This window comes from Gossypium hirsutum, chromosome A06 (genome assembly GCF_007990345.1).
Source record: "Gossypium hirsutum isolate 1008001.06 chromosome A06, Gossypium_hirsutum_v2.1, whole genome shotgun sequence".
Classification (NCBI taxonomy): Eukaryota; Viridiplantae; Streptophyta; class Magnoliopsida; order Malvales; family Malvaceae; genus Gossypium; species Gossypium hirsutum.
In genome coordinates this window covers 36,403,924-36,418,520 of record NC_053429.1, presented here as the reverse complement: position 1 = coordinate 36,418,520, position 14,597 = coordinate 36,403,924, and the positions used below count along the sequence as shown (strand labels likewise).

At 31.8% G+C, this 14,597-nt stretch overlaps 1 pseudogene; it reads left to right on the top strand.

Moving 5' to 3' along the window:
* Positions 1–708: 708 nt before the first annotated feature.
* Positions 709–2,071, top strand: LOC107962892 (probable purine permease 5; annotated as a pseudogene).
* The last annotated feature ends 12,526 nt before the right edge of the window (positions 2,072–14,597 follow it).

Genomic DNA, 14,597 nt, shown 5'->3' with positions numbered 1-14,597 from the left:
TTCTATTCTTAAATTTTTTATTTTTGTTGTTTTCTTAAATTTATTTGATGGTTTTAAGCGAATCGAAGGGGTTGCCCGACCTCCTTAAAATGAAAAATTTTTTATTTTAGTCTTTTAAAATTTTAAATTAATAAAAATAAAAATATACTTTAACCCTCTTAAAAATAATAAAATTTTAATTTAATCATTTAAAAATTATATTTTTACTATTGTACAAATTATAATTTAATTTTGACCTAAAAGAATTTTCCAATTTCATACTGTTGCAAAGCCATGAATAAAAAACCAATTAGACTATTCCGCCGATAGAGAATATAAACACTAAAAAATATCTTCATGGGGCCACTGTCATGCTCAGCAGGCCATACAAAAATAATAACTAAAATAAGATAGTAAATGAAGAATTAGATTACGTATCTCGTTCACATTAAACCAGATTTTTCACTGAAAAGGAAAAGTCTTAAAATAAACAAACCCTGTAATTAGGAAACAGATTTGAAATGCAAGAGCTGCTACTGGAGAAAGGTTCGTTCTTTTCTAATTTCTCATCATAGTTCTTGTTTAATTTCGTTTGGGTTTATCAAGTTCTTCATGTGTTTTAGTTTTATTTAAGCATTGGTCGTTTGTTATTATTATTATTATTTAGGGCTTCACAATTGATGATGAAAAGGTTTAATTTCCCCCTTATTTTTTTTTGGTTCATGTTAGGAGAAAAAATGGAACAGGAATCAACGGGGTCTGGAAGTTCAAAATTTTCATCATTACAATGGGTTTTCAAGGTCAAGAACATGGCTTGGGAAGCATATAAAAGCAAGCCCTTTTCGCATTGGGTTCTGCTTTTTCTATCCAGTTTTGGAATGCTTGTGGCATTCCCTGCCTCTAGCCTTCTATCTTGTGTATACCAATGGAGGGACCAGCAAGTGGATCATTTCATGGGTAGCAGTGGCTGGATGGCCTATACCAGCTTTGATCTTATTTCCTATGTATCTGTTTCATAATACTTCCCCTACACCTCTTAGCATACAACTGTTTTGTTCTTATGTTTTTCTGGGTTTTTTAAGTGCTGCTGACAATCTCATGTATGCATATGCCTATGCTTATCTCCCTGCATCAACAGCAGCTCTTTTGGCTTCATCATCACTGGCTTTTTCTGCACTGTTTGGTTTTTGGATTGTGAATAACAAGCTGAATGCTTCTGTGATAAATGCTATTGTGATAATCACAGCTGCAATGACCATAATTGCATTGGATTCAGATTCTGATAGGTATCCCTATGTGTCCAACAGCCAATACATTTGGGGTTTTGTATGGGACATATTAGGATCAGCCCTCCATGGCCTTATCTTTGCACTTTCAGAGTGGGTTTTCATAAAGTTCTTAGGCAGGAGATCTTTCCATGTTGTTTTGGAGCAAAAAGTCATGGTTTCTTTCTGTGCCTTTTTGTTTACAACCATTGGAGTCATAATCAACAAGGATTTTCAAGGGATGGCATCTGAGGCCAAAACTTTCAAGGGTGGGGTAACTGCATACAACCTGGTTCTCATTTGGAGTGTAATCACTTTCCAATTGGGTGTATTAGGAGCCACTGGCATACTGTTCCTGGCTTCCACTGTGATGGCTGGGGTACTTAATGCTGTAAGGGTGCCAGTCACAAGCATTGCTGCTGTCATCCTTTTAAATGACCCTATGAATGGCTTCAAGATCCTCTCTTTGGTCATAACATTTTGGGGATTTGCTTCCTACATCTATGGCACTTCCACTGGGAGTAAGTTATCCTGACAATTATGTTGCCTAGTACTCGTATTTGACATTCACATCATAAAGAAGTTTCATGTTATTTATTACTTGGAATGGGAACCATCAAAGTGATGCCCAAGGAAGTAAGATCATTACATTGGATTCAAAGGGAGTAAGAAAAGTTTTCACATCTGTGTATTAGATAGCTATGGTAAGACTTGTATTCAGACTCAAATGTGTGTACTAGAAATAGATACGTTATTATTAGTATTCAATTTTTTAAAGCTTTTTCATGTATATGAATGATATTTGGCGGAGGCTCATAGTTTTTATATTCATGTCCGAATATGTCTCAAATCAATATGCATACTGAACACATATTTTGAAAAATAAGGAAGAGTCAAGCAACATAGATAAAACTGACCTTAGCTTAAGCCTAACTAGAACCAGGGGTCTACTAATACCAGCAAAAATTCCAACAATCAATATAGAGATATGTCTGTCATTTCCTTTTTAATGTTTGCATGTGTTCATTTCTTTAATGATATCTTTCATATTGACAAAAATATATCTCATCCTATGCTGTTGATACAAGTTACCTTCATTCAGGGTTATCAGTTGTGGGATGAAGGAACAATGTCTTCAAGTTTCTTGCCATTAAAGATATCAATGCCAACGAAGTGACACTTTGCATGTCCATGTTTGCCATTTTTTTTTGAAATAGTGTTTCAATAACTATAAATGAAAGGGTATAATGTGTTTTAATCATTAATCAAGAGTTATATCACTTGATTTTTGATAAAAAAAATTTATAACTATACAAGTAATATTACTTGAATAGTTATAAAATATTAGTTGAATAATTATGTCACTTTTAAAGAGTGATTATTCAAAAAAGACATTTATTAAAAATTATGTCTCTATGAAGAAACATAAGAATTTCTATAAGTAAGAGTGAGATTTCATTTAGAAAATATATCAAAAAAATTCTCCAAAAGTTCTTTCTATTATTCTTGAGTGCGTAGTGGACTATTTTCATCAATGTAAAATGTAAAGTCATTAGGTTTCATTGTATCATTGATGTTTTTTATTTGAAACTTATTTGCACATCGAATATAGGTGAGGGCGAATAGAATTTTAAAGATAGTGACTTGATATGCGCCTTGAAACCTTATCCTATTGCTTTATTTTTCTATTTTGAATTATTGTTCATGTTCTATTCTTGTGTTCAAGATTTTCCTCACCAAAATTCCACTTTTAACATCTTTGGATTTGAAATTTCCACAACCTGTTTTAATTTGAAGATAAAAAGAAAACAAACTATGGATTATGCAAAAAGGGCAAGTGAATGAAAATACACTTTATGAATGTTTTGTTCAGAGGGAAATTTCCATAATATTGGAAATAATGCCATAAGATATGCTTGTAGAAAAGTCTAAACTAATTTAGGTTAATTTAAATAAATAATATAAAAAAATTAATTTCTAAAATAGGTTGTCAATAGAATTAATTACGAAATTGGTATTCCATTAATTACGAAATTGGTATGTTTTTTGGATGGAGCTTTTTTCATAGGTGTAACCATCTTTTTTATAATAAATTTTTATTTCCATAATATTGGAAATAATGCCATAGGATATGCTGGCAGAAAAGTCTAAACTAATCTAGGTTAATTTACATAAATAATATAAAAAAATTAATTTCTAAAATGGGTTGCCAATGGGATTAATTACGAAATTAGTATTTTTTTGGAGGAGCCTTTCTCATAGGCGTCACCACCTTTTTTATAATAATTTTTTTATTTTTATAAAAAATAATTTTTTAAAATATATATATTTATATGGGTCAAAATATGGTCAACGGGTCAAAATACGTGTAACACCCTTCGCTCGTATCCCTCGCCGGAACAGGGTTCGAGGTGCTACCAGATTTAAACTCATCCATTTATATAAAACCAGACCGTAAAAATTTTTGATCAATTTTAAACTTTTCATACACACGTATATTATCCTTTAATCGGGCTTACAAGGCCCAAAATATTCATGAGGCATTATTAAATATTTACCAATATCTTAGTCTTGTATCATTTACTTACTCAACTTTACAACCCTATACATGCGATAGACTCGAAACACTAAGATTTACTTACGCCGATAGCGTAAACTTGACAATGTGATAAAATCTCTGACAGCCTCCAACCCGATCTAACCTGGCAACCCTAGGGAATATGGGAAAGAAAAGTGGAGTAAGCTTTACGCTTAGTAAGTTCATAAGAAAACAATAAGCAACTCATTAACAAGTTTTATCAATGTTTACAACATAATCACAAATTCACTACAAGTTGTCTTCCTGAGCAATAGTCACTAAATTATTTATAACTGGAGCTACAAAATTCCAAATCAATTGCCGTTAATTTTCCCAGAAAATAGACTCATATATCTTCCATCCATAAAATTTCAGAATTTTAGGTTTGGCCAATCAATACCAGATTTTTCTTAAAGTTTCCCCTGTTTCACTGTTTAACAAATCTGCCCACTCTTCACTACGAATCAAATTTCTCATTGTACAGAATTCAAAATATGTTCTATTTGATTTCATTTGAAACTAGACTCATTAAGGAGTCTAAGCATATAAATTTTATCTTATAACCATTTTTGTACAAATTATAATGATTTTCTAAATACAGAACAGGGGACCCCGAAGTCATTTGACTCTATCCCACACCACTTCAAATATCTCATTATCAGCAATTCTTTTGCATACACGGTTTCTTTTATAAGAAACTAGACTCATTAAGCTTTAATTACATAATTTATTCAGCTTCTAACTCAACTCCGACAATTTATGGTGATTTTCCAAAATCACGTTACTGCTGCTGTCCCAAGCAGATTTATTACAAATTTACTCTTTCACACATTCTTTGCATTCACATTATTTAAACATGTATATCACCAATCAATTTCATCACATATCTATAATTGCACTCAAGTATAATCTCAATACAATACATCATGCTCAATGATTCGCACACAACCGTTCAAATTAGCAATTATAAGATGATTCCGCACATAGTCCACCCTTATCGATAATTTACGATGGTTTTGCCCTTACTCACATATATGACATAGGCATTTTCACCTATGGTTCTCATTTCACACTCATGATTCAATTCCAATCGATCTAACATGCATAAGAATATATCACATACCTGGCCAACTTAATGCATTGAACAAATTCAATTGCCGATTTAACACAAGGTCTCATAGTCTTAGACTTTTATCAAATCACCGGCATTTAGCCTGCTAGGTTTTAAACCCGATGATATTATTCACCAGCTTAAAGCTTGCTAGACTCAAAGCCCAAATATCACCATTATAAAGTCGTCTCATAAACAATTCATATAATATAGTATGTATACCTGTTCACTTTGCTCTATTTAATCATTTAATCACAATTTATAATTTCCCTTTGAATCATTCGATATTTTGCACACTAAGTGTCATTCTCAATATCTCGCACACTAAGTGCCTTTCTCAATATTTCGTACACTGAGTACCATATTTGATTGCCCCGTACACTAAGTGCCACATTTTGTCGATATGTCGTCAGACATTAAAATATTCACGTATATACAATTTATACAATATTAAAGCATTAGAAACATCAATTTAACAATGCTTATTGCATACAAACTTACCTGGCTAAATTGTAGAGATACCAAAGTTCAGGGGCATTTTGGCAATTTTCTCATTTTTCTCGATTTTCCACCCGATCTTGATCATGCATTAGCTGAAAGTTGGAAGCTTCTTCCATGGCTTCTCAAGCCTTCATATTCGGCTGGTAAAAAGAGAATGAAAAAGATGACACCTTGATTCTTTTATTATATTCATTTTATTATTATTTTTAACCAATTTACAATATTAACCTTTATACACTTTATTTATTACACCAAATGCCAAGCCATCATATCCCACTATCTCTTTAATGGGCTAATTATCAAATAAGGACTTCTACTTTTAAGTTCTATATCTATTTAATACCTTTAGGTTATAGAACACAACGTAATACCTTTAGGTTATAGAACACAACTTTTGCACTTTACACAATTTAGTCCTTTTTGTTTAATTAACTATCGAAGCGATAAAATTTTTCAACGAAACTTTAATACCATCTTATTGCCACTACGTAAATATTTATAAAATATTTACGACTCGGTTTATAGAAACAAGGTCCCGATACCTCATTTTCTAAACCCACTTGACCTTAGGGTCATACCACTTGAACTTAATAAATCGCTTATAAAACAAAAATCACAATATCAAAAACATTTTTAAAATCACAATTAACTCGTAAATATTAAATATAATATTTACCAACCTACTCGTTCGGATTTGGTGGCCCCGAAATCACTGTTCCGATCAACCCTAAAAAAAGGGGCTGTTACAACTCTCCCCCTTAGGGATTTTCGTCCCCGAAAATCTTGCCAGAGAATAAATTAGTGATTTTCTTTCACCAACCTCAACAATTTCTCACCTAGCCTCAGATTTCTCAACTTTTCAATCTCATGAGCTAAGATTATGATCTGCTCTTTGCTATACATCATAACAAGCTGAGTTTCTACTTCTGTAAAAGATACTATAGATAAAGGATCTTATTTGTATCATCACATCATATATATAAAAAACACATTACGGGTCTTCTCAAGTTTTGATAATAATCTCATTCAATCCGATGAACTGCGAACTCAACTTCTCTTTATAGCTAAATCTAGAAATTTTATTCCCACTATAATATCTTTACAAATACTCAATTTTCTAATTGAAAATTCAATACTTTTACACATCAAGCCCACATATATTTTCTGCAAATCTGAAACTGTTTTTAGACGGTCATGAATTACTTTCATTTCCCTTCAGTCTTTCCAATCACATCGACCCCAAAATTCTTTTTATGAAAATTCAATTCAATACAACGAAGTTCTGTAATTGCAACCATACCACACTCATACAATGCTATCTTAACATTCATCTCATAACTATTATTATTATATGCAAACTTAACCAATAATAAATGTCTTTCTCGGTTGCTTTCAAGTTCTAGAACACAGTGTTACAAAGTAATTCCATACCCAATGCTCATAGTAGTTTATTTTAGTAACACGATATAATCCTCGTGTCTCCATTTGAACAATGAAAACTAGCACTCTTTTAGTACTCCCCGTACGGACAGATAATTACCACTGTGCTAGATGTCACAATTGTTGTAAAATCTCTGGATTTCTCAATACATGAACTATATCTCGACATAACGAACAATTGTAGGTTCCAATCTGAAATTCTAAATCAGAAATCAATTTACGTTGTACCCTTTTTAACTTGTAATTCACTGACACACCTCTTAACCTCACAAATTTGCTAATTAAACATCAATTTAGTTTCTAGCTCAGCCAATAACTACTCATCATTTGATAAGATTAATCACATGATTATCGACCATAAAACACATAAAGATTCTCGCTCAGAACCCCAAAGACTATAATCATTTGTCCAGATTGATAATCAATCGCTGACTTATAATCTTTCAACAGTTTAAACCATCTTTAATTCTTGTGTCGAATAACTCTTCACCTAAGAACTGACGCTTCAATTAACAATTTCTTCAACTGTTTATCACTTTATTGATAATTATCACATCATTCAGACTTCCCAATCACGATCTATAAGAACATTTCTCAATAAAATCGTTCTGATGGATATAATTCTGTATCATATCTTCTAGAATATGAATCATGCATTCAGAATATTCATCTATTTATCCGTGAACATTCAAACTTTATTTCCACCCTATAGATAGACTCAGATACAAGTAACTCGATTAATCCTTCAAGCAATTAATCTAATCAAACTAGACAACTGAATCGATCTCGACTGTCAAGTAATAACTTTTCAATTATTAATCAACGAAGCTTTGAACCATACTGAAGCCACAACCATCAGATAATTTAAAATCATAGTGCCATAATAACGCTGACATCTCAACCGTATAGATATATAATGTCCCAATTATCAATAATACATTTTGAACATAAGAGAAATTGAAATATAGTTACAGTCATTCAATAGATATTTTTCACAGATAACCATATAGAATCATAAGAAAGCAGAGATACTGTAATTCTCGAATATATCACTATACTAATCTTTTTTAAGAAAGCACCCATATCAGATGACAGATATCTCAATGATGTTTCAGAGGAAATCCAGAAGTAAAGCATCACTCATATGCACCGGAATCAACAGTAACAGAAACAATATAATCTTCATGTATACTAAGCAGATCAACAACCAGTAGGAGCAGAATACCAACATCACACAGATTTAATCGTCGATCTTTTCTTTCAATAAAATGAAATAAAATACCAGAGAAAGATATAATAATGCTGATTGTAACCCGAACAGCCCAACAATGCTTTCATAGATCAATATATATAGATAACGTTCTCATATGATAAGAATTTCATCTGAAAATATATAGCTTCACATACCTCTGAGGATAATTAAACACATAGAATACCCAGAAGAGTTCTCGTAAACCATTCGACTATAATTTTTGTGCTCAAATATCTTTATAATTCAAATATGATTCTACTGTCTATCTCTGACATCACTAATTTCTCATTATCCCAACACTAACGAAGGCTAATTCGGAAGAACTTCCAGTTAATATATTCTTTAGATATCATACCTGAATATTTGGTTTCATCTGATTCAAATTTTCTTTTAACAATGACTTTGCATATTACAAATGGCCTTCAACACGATCCAATATCTTTTCTGTTACTGTCTTCACTTGCGAACTCATTCTCTTATCTGATCACAATACTAATCCTTCAATCACGAGACTCTGTCATTCCGCACTTGTAAGCTTATTTAAGCCATATAGTATGGATCTCATTATAATGCTTTACCAATGAAGGGGTGAGGGTTGTAAAGCCAACAATTTTAACTCTTACGTAAGCATGCACATCACACATACTATTATGAACGAACAGTTCATTACTAATTTCGCATTCTCAAACATCTAGCAATCATTTACTTATGATCACTTGGTACTTAACACATAGCTCATACGCTAAATCAAATCATAAATTCCAAATCAAAATATTCACACAACAATCATATACCCAACATCACAACTCATATACTCATATAATTATAACATTTATCAATAGCAGAATATCATGCATTCTGATTCATACCTTTTTATGAGTTTCAACTCATCACCAACACATTTTCACTCAAACGTTTGAGTATAACATTCTGTACTATCAGAATTAGCTCGGTTAGAAAGCATAATTGTCTTATGAAAAACACACAGAATAAGCTTTGAAAGCTTAGTAAGCCTTAAGCAAATAAATCATTTCAATGATTATGAAAATTCCATATCACTAATCCGAATTGAAAAATAATCTCAATTGCATATACATTCATAGTACTCTTAAGTTCATATAACATTATTAAATAGCTTCACTTATTTATATTTACTAATAACTTATGATTATGATTTTAATTTCGTGTGATAACTGTCAATTCATTCGTATGAACAAAACTTGCACATATCCAATACATACCAACCAAAACATGTCATATTTTTCCCTGTTTGATTCATGGAACCACAAGGTCACATGTCAAGCACATATAGCATATATTTATCTGTTATTTATCACGTCTCATTTTCACATGGACTACATACATCTGACCAAGTTTATTCAATATCGATGCCATTGTCCCGAACAGGGTCTTACACGAATCATAAGTGATGCCAGTGTCCCAGACACGTTCTTATACACTACTTCAAATCAATGCCTTCATCTTGGACGAGGTCTTACATGATCTCATTTCACACACTTAGTGCCCCAACAACCGATCTTGTACACACAGTGCTTGGTTACGGAACTCGCACACACAGTGCCTCAACAACCGATCTCGCACACACAGTGCTCGGTTACGGAACTCGCACACACAGTGCCTCAACAACCGATCTCGCACACACAGTGCTCGGTTACGGAACTCGCACACACAGTGCCTCAACAACCGATCTCGCACACACAGTGCTCAGTTACGGAACTCACACACACAGTGCCTATGTTCACTTGTTGTTGCACATTGAAGTGACTTAACCAAGTCTATAAAACGTCACATATGTGCACTTTGAACATATCATTTCATTTAACTTTGGATTCATATATTCATGAACACTTAAACATTTCAGAGCCAACTTTAATTTAATCAAATCAGTATAGAACACAATTTCATTCGAACATCTGAGTACATATTCTATACTATTAAAATTAGCTTGATTGAAAGACTTATCTGTCCTATTCAAATAATTTTCATCAGAGTCAAGAGATATCACACTATCGCAGGACAAACATGGCATGTACAGCTAGACTCACATACGCCATGGTAGTCCTAGAACCGACTAAACCATGGCTTTGATACCAATAAAATGTAACACCCTTCGCCCGTATCCCTCGCCGGAACAGGGTTCGAGGTGCTACCAGATTTAAACTCATCTATTTATATAAAACCAGACCGTAAAAATTTTTGATCAATTTTAAACTTTTCATACACACGTATATTATCCTTTAATCGGGCTTACAAGGCCCAAAATATTCATGAGGCATTATTAAATATTTACCAATATCTTAGTCTTGTATCATTTACTTACTCAACTTTACAACCCTATACATGCCATAGACTCGAAACACTAAGATTTACTTACGCCGATAGCGTAGACTTGACAATGTGATAAAATCTCTGGCGGCCTCCAACCCGATCTAACCTGGCAACCCTAGAGAATATGGGAAAGAAAAGGGGAGTAAGCTTTACGCTTAGTAAGTTCATAAGAAAACAATAAGCAACTCATTAACAAGTTTTATTAATGTTTACAACATAATCACAAATTCACTACAAGTTGTCTTCCTGAGCAATAGTCACTAAATTATTTATAACTGGAGCTACAAAATTCCAAATCAATTTCCGTTAATTTTCCCTGAAAATAGACTCATATATCTTCCATGCATAAAATTTTCAAAATTTTAGGTTTGGCCAATCAATACCAGAATTTTCTTAAACTTTTCCCTGTTTCACTATTTGACAAATCTGACTACTCTTCACTACGAATCAAATTTCTCATCGTACAGAATTCAAAATATGTTCTATTTGATTTCATTTGAAACTAGACTCATTAAGGAGTCTAAGCATATAAATTTTATCTTATAACCATTTTTGTACAAATTATAATGATTTTCTAAATACAGAACAGGGGACCCCAAAGCCATTTGACTCTATTCCATGCCACTTCAAATATCTCATTATCAGCAATTCTTTTGCTTACACGGTTTCTTTTATAAGAAACTAGACTCATTGAGCTTTAATTACATAATTTATTCAGCTTCTAACTCAACTCCGACAATTTATGCTGATTTTCCAAAATCACGTTACTGCTGCTGTCCCAAGCAGATTTATTACAAATTTACTCTTTCACACATTCTTTGCATTCACATTATTTAAACATGTATATCACCAATCAATTTCATCACATATCTATAATTTCATTCAAGCATAATCTTAATACAATACATCATGCTCAATGATTCGCACACAACCGTTCAAATTAGCAATTATAAGATGATTCCGCACATAGTCCACCCTTATCGATAATTTACGATGGTTTTGCCCTTACTCACATATATGACATAGGTATTTTCACCTATGCTTCTTATTTCACACTCATGATTCAATTCCAATCGATCTAACATGCATAAGAATATATCATATACCTGGCCAACTTAATGCATTGAACAAATTCAATTGCCGATTTAATACAAGGTCTCATAGTCTTAGACTTTTATCAAATCACCGACATTTAGCCTGCTAGGTTTTAAACCTGATAATATTATTCACCAGCTTAAAGCTTGCTAGGCTCAAAGCCCAAATATCACCATTATAAAGTCGTCTCATAAACAATTCATATAATATAGCATGTATACCTGTTCACTTTGCTCTATTTAATCATTCAATCACAATTTATAATTTCCCTTTGAATCATTTGATATTTTGCACACTAAGTGTCATTCTCAATATCTCGCACACTAAGTGCCATTCTTAATATTTCGTACACTGAGTACCATATTTGATTGCCCTGCACACTAAGTGTCACATTTTGTCGATATGTCGTCAGACATTAAAATATTCACGTATATACAATTTATACAATATTAAAGCATTAGAAACATCAATTTAACAATGCCTATTGCATACGAACTTACTTGGCTAAATTGTAGAGATACCAAAGTTCAGGGGTATTTTGGTAATTTTCTCATTTTTCTCGATTTTCCACCCGATCTTGATCATGCATTAGCTGAAAGTTGGAAGCTTCTTCCATGGCTTCTCAAGCCTTCATATTCGGCTAGTAAAAAGAGAATGAAAAAGATGACACCTTGATTCTTTTATTATATTCATTTTATTATTATTTTTAACCAATTTATAATATTAACCTTTATACACTTTATTTATTACACCAAATGCCAAGCCATCATATCCCACTATCTCTTTAATGGGCTAATTTCCAAATAAGGACTTCTACTTTTAAGTTCTATATCTATTTAATACCTTTAGGTTATAGAACACAACTTTTGCACTTTACACAATTTAGTCCTTTTTGTTTAATTAACTATCGAAGCGATAAAATTTTTCAACGAAAATTTAATACCATATTATTGCCACTACGTAAATATTTATAAAAATATTTACGACTCGGTTTATAGAAACAAGGTCCCGATACCTCATTTTCTAAACCCACTTGACCTTAGGGTCATACCACTTGAACTTAATAAATCGCTTATAAAACAAAAATCACAATATCAAAAATATTTTTAAAATCATAATTAACTCGTAAATATTAAATATAATATTTACCAACCTACTCGTTCAGATTTGGTGGCCCCGAAACCACTGTTCCGATCAACCCTAAAAAAAACGGGCTGTTACAATACGGGATGAAAATACCCGTGACATGTGGCGCCTCCTAGACTGGCAGCACCAGCCGTGCCTGTCAGATAGGCGGCACTGATGCTAACCAATCCCATCCGCCTCTGCACTGTTGCTGCACCGAACGGCAGCCTTCCCCCCGCCTCCTGTGCACACTGCTAAGCAATGTTATGTCCCTTCAAATGGGAAAATTTTTTTTGAATGGGGGACCTTATAAGCAGCACTGTCCCCTATAATATGAATGTAACGGGGAAGAAAAGAAGGAAAGAAAGGAGAAGAAAAAAGAAGAAGAAAGAAAAAAAGAAAAAAAAACGTATGTATTATTTTAGTAAATAATTTTTCTTTTAATTTAAAGAGTTTGATTAATACATGTAAATCTTCTTTATTACTAATTATTGTATATAAATTGTTTGCGTTTACAGTTTATGGTTTTGATTTAATAATTTTTATGAATGTATTTTTTTTTTTGTAATTGTTTTAAATTTGTATTGGCAGCTCATTAGGATTATGTTATAAATTGTTGTGTTTAGTTTAGTAGTTTGTGATTTTTTATTGATGTAAAATTATTTTGTTAGTAATTTATGATTAGGTTATAAATTGTTACTGTTTTGTGATTTTTTATTAATGTAAAATTATTTTATTAATTATTTGGTTAATAATTTATGTTAGTGTTTTGTGATTTTTTAGTAATATAAAATATAAAAAACAATATTTTTATAGTTATTTTATTAGTAATTTATGATTAGTTTAGAAATTGTTAGTGTTTAATTTAGGGTTTTGTGATTTTTTAGTAATGTAATCTTTTTAAAAAATAATTTTATAGTTATTTTTTTAGTAATTTATGATTAGGTTATATAAATTGTTAGTGTTTTGTGTTTTGTGATTTATTAGTAATGTAAATTCTTTTTAAAAATGTTATAGTTATTTTGTTAGTAATTTATGATTAGTTTATAAATTGTTAGTGTTTTGTGATTTTTTAATAATGTAATTTTTAAAAAAAATAATTTTATAGTTATTTTGTTAGTAATTTATGATTAGGTTATATAAATTGTTAGTGTTTATAGTTTAGTCTTTTGTGATTTTTTATTAATGTAAAATTTTTATAATGTAATGTAATGTAATTTTATTTTATTTTTATTTATTTGACAATTTTTATTGATTTATTGAGATGTTGATTAAATTTATTGTTATACAATTTTATAGGTTGTTTGAAAGAAACTAAAAAGATATGTTTTTATTGACTAAATTACCTAAAAAGGCCTATTTCCAAGCAAATTTATGGAAATGGGCCGATTATACTATTATTTACCGGAAAGGGCTGTTTTTTTGCAAAACGCGCCTACGTGGCCGTGTTTAAGGGGGAAAGTGCCAGCAAAGCGCCCCCCCAAAGGAGGTCTTTTGCCACGTAGCAAAACGTGCTTACATGGAAGCGTTTTGTTGAAGTGGCAAAAAAGCTCCCTTGGGGGCGCGCTTTGTTGGCACCTTTTCAAACCCAACGGCTAAATTTTTTTTGACCGTTGGTGGGTCCAACGGTTAAAAAAAAGTATAAAATCCCCTCCCCTCCTATTTTTTTCACACAAAATTTCTTAACAATTAGCAAAAAATCTCTACAATTTCTCCCTAAAGCTCTCAAATTTCTCATTAAATTTCTCAAAGCTCTTTATAATTAGTTATTTACTTTAATTTTCCTAAATTAGTATTATTTTTTTATAATTTCAAAAATATTTGATCGTGTTAGCTATGATCGAGGAATTAATTCATCTCGATCATAAGCATATCTCCGTCAAACAAATAAAAATGGTAACA